Here is a 3,969-nt window from a genome sequence, read left to right as displayed (position 1 = left end):
TTTTTCTTAAAGATCAAGAGTATGGTAGAAGAGCCACAGACTCCCTGATCACAACTCCTGAGAGCCCAGGACTGATCACCATGTGGGCAGTGCTGTCCCATCATCCATTTTTGCCTCTAGATTTTATAATCATTTACAGTCATGAGTCCAAGCACTTCTCCCTTTTCTTCTTCCTTATCTTTGAATATATTCGACATCATTGTTCTGGTCTCTGCTTGACTTATGTCTTGTTCTATCCCTTTACATACCAATTTATTTCAACAGAAGATCAAATGAACCAATGTATACACAACCACTAAAATTATTAATCCCAACAAAATATACTGTATAGCTGTCTTAAGCAGTTATTCTTAACTGTTTTTCCATGTCTGGGAGCCATCCCCACCAGTCAAAAAGGTTGTTGGTTTTTTGTTGTTTTTTTTTAATTTATTTTGGTTTTGATTTTTTCTTGTTCTCCAGTATCTGAAAATTACCTTGAATTTTATGTACATACATTTCTATTGGTATGCATATGTACAGCAAGTGTACCTTCCTTGGGCAACGAGCCCATAATCTAATGCAATTCTGTTTTTCAGGGCTACCTGAGATGCTTGTTTTATCTCTAACTGTAAGACTGAAACCCATCTCTTCTATTATGGCAGATATATATACATACGATAGCCCTTTCTAATTCTGATATGCTAAGCCAGAGAAGAGGTGCTCATACAAACTGGTGGAAGTCAGTTGTCAAATAACAAGTGGATTTCACACAAAGCGTTTTGTACTTTATTTGGTATGTTGGGGATAAGTTGTGCCCATCATTCTGGAAGAGGTCTGGATGTATTGAGATTCCACGGAAAAAAGCCCATCCTAATGTATAAGTGCCAGTCCAATTAACAGGCAGTATTTTATGGGCCTTAGAGCCACATACTCCTCATAATCCTTCATTCCCTATGGTCTTATAATAATTCTTACAGGTTAGCATATTACCAGGAATAATATAAACCCAAATGAAAAATCCCAGAGCTAACAAAGCTACAATTTCTAAAAACAATTGTCAGGTTCCCGTGATATCAGTAGGGTCATCAAAGGCATCAAAGATTTGCAGAGTTGTAGGTTGCTCTGTTGGCATTTGATCAAAGGGAATTCAGCCAAATCATTCAGCTCTGCTGTCATAGGTAATAAACTCTGCATTGTGTCTGCAGGTGGTGTGACCCTTTTACACTAGGAAATGGGGATCCAGCTGAGCAAGTCCTTGCACTTTACTGCAGTCTTAGTAACTACCAGTACCTGATAAGGTCCCTGCCAGTGTAAGCTCAGTCTCCTGGTTTTAAGGAGTGACAGACTTCAGTGACAACTTCTGGTAAGGCTTCTTTCAGCTGTGTGTGGAAAGTCCTTTAATATTTCATTAATACATTTAAAGTTCTTTAATTTTCCTTTCCAGCTGTGTCTTCAGATATACAAACATTTTGATGATGTATTTATAAGCTCAGCATTCAATTGCTCTCATTCCATTCCAAAATAATGTTGAGAATAGACAAATAATTGAAAAATACACGCATAATAAAAATTTGGAGCAACCTAATTCTGTCGTGTAGCTGCAATCATACCCTGTTTGCTGGTGTGGGACACTGAATGAGTCAAACAATCAAGGGCAGATATATTTGTTATTCTTCTCGCTATATTTCCAAAGCCATTTTGCCTGCAATTTGCACGAAGCTGTAAATCACTGTGAGAGACGGGATTTGTATCTCACTAGATTGCTTAATTATTGTGTCATATCAACCATTTTGCTGTGTGTGTGTCAGGGGAGGGGCCATGGTTGGGCCTACAGCCTCATGGCAGTGTCGGAAGGCACATGGTCTGCAGCCAACAGGGCAGGCAGCCTGGAGCGCACATGGCAGTATGTAGCCGGTTGTAGTTGGCTTCCTGCCAAACCCCACAGACTACAGAAGAAAAGCTCCCAGAAGAGAGAGAGAAGAAAAAAATTGAAATAGCCAAAGCTATATAAAATATATATATTTTACATATATCACATATATACAATTAAGGTACTGTGTACATATGAACACAGGAACCCCAAATTGCTCCCAAAAGGGAAAGAGGGGAAGGGAAAAGGGACAAAAAGGGACAAAAATGAACAAAACCAAAAGAGGTATGCACAATCAAAAAAACCTGATAACCAACAAAATAAAGAACTAGCAAAATCTCACCACTTCCCATGAGAAAAGCAGGACAGCTGGACCCGGCCCAGCACTTTCCCCTCACACGTGGTAGACAACAGCAGTCGCTGCAGGCCTCAGCTCCAGATAAGCAAGGCCGAAGCAGGGACCTACCGTTCCCGAACCTCGCCAGAAGAAGAGAGAAAGAGGTCTCTCTGACCGGCTTTATTTATACCTCAGTTTACGTAAAGGAATAGCATGGAATACTTCCTTGGTCACTTCCCTAGTTCCTTCCTGGTTACAAGCTGGTCTCCAGGAAGGCCTAGACTGAAACTATCACACAATATCAGGAGCCATGTGGCTGGGCTGTCAATCAAATAAGGCCCGCCTGGTAGCCCACCCACACCAAGCCCCCTGGAGCCTCTGATTAGCTATGGCACCCCTCACTTCAGCTAGGAAGACATTGAGTGGCCAGTGAACCAGATGTCCTGCCTGGGGGGGAATGGCCATGGTAGCCAAACCATAAAAAGAGATGCACAGGGCCTCCATCTTGTTCAGCCTTCTGTCCCGAGACCTGGCAACATGTGACTCTTGGTATGAGAAATAAAATAATCTGGTTTTATTATAAGTAAATTTATGTAAGTGGGAAACAGGGGGTGTTGGGATTTTCTCCTTACCTCCCATTTAATTTTAGAAATATCCAGGCGCCTCGCGAAGATTGTAAGGTGAAAGGCTCCGTCAGGGCTGTACACCGAGGGAATATTGCGGCCGAGGTAGGATACAATATATAGATGGAAAAGTTACACCGGCCACATGTCTTTGTGTGCAAAAAGAACCCCCCTGTACATGTACAGGGGGGTACGTCATCAATCAATCAAGCTGTACAGGGGGGTACGTCATGATCCAATCAGGTGGGACCAATCAGGTGGGATCAATCAAGCGGAACCAATCAGGCGGGAGGGTGACACCCACTCGCCGATTTGAAAATTACCCTTTAAGGTAAAATACTTGTTACCTGCTGAATATTCAAGAGATTGGGTAGCTGAAAAATACAAAAAGGAACGGGCTCTTGGAGGGGGTGTGCTTTTCCAGGCGGGTGGCTTGGGACTGCACCCAGCGCTGCAAATAAAGGATTCTTTTCTGTAAGTTTCCTTGTCCTGCGAGTGTTTTTTTGCCGTTTTATAAATTGGTAAAAGAGATTTTTCTCACAATTTGGGGGCTCGTCTGGGAGCCAACACCCGGCGGCCCTGGGCTGGGGGGCCAACATCCAGGAAGGCGCGCGCCCCGCCCAGCTTGGCGGTCCAAGGACGAGACCCCCCGGTCCAGGGCGGCTGCGGAAAAGGACCCAGGAAACACGGCTGCAGAACAAGGAAAACAGAAGAGCCGGCCGGCATATAGGATTTAAAAAGACCGTGGCAACACACGAACCACAGAAACCCGGTAAGGGAATCATTTAAGCCTAAAGGGGTGAATTGGGGTCCCTTGGGGGGCAAGTTTGGGTCCCTTGGGGGGGGACTAATTGGGTTTCGGGAGAGTGCGTGAGAGTGACTGAGACGCGCCTAAAGGCGCGAAGCGAGAGGGAGTCTTTCTAACTGCGTTTCCACGTCTCTCGCGAGAGGACTGGCCAGTGAAGAGACGAAGTGATTGGTGAGACGTAAGACTGAGAACTCCCGGGGGAGAGGACACAGGGGGGAATAAAAATTGAAAAAGATTAGTCTGGGGTAACTCGTAGTAGGGGTTTGATACGTTCTCAACAAGACCGGAGTGAGAGAAAGCTCCGGTGGGGGGGCAGAGCAGTGTGCTGTGTGTGTTCCCGGTGGAGGGAAAC

This window comes from Neopelma chrysocephalum, unplaced genomic scaffold, assembly GCF_003984885.1.
Source record: "Neopelma chrysocephalum unplaced genomic scaffold, ASM398488v2 Primary Assembly neopelma1_96511, whole genome shotgun sequence".
NCBI lineage: Eukaryota > Metazoa > Chordata > Aves > Passeriformes > Pipridae > Neopelma > Neopelma chrysocephalum.
This window is presented reverse-complemented; position numbering follows the sequence as displayed.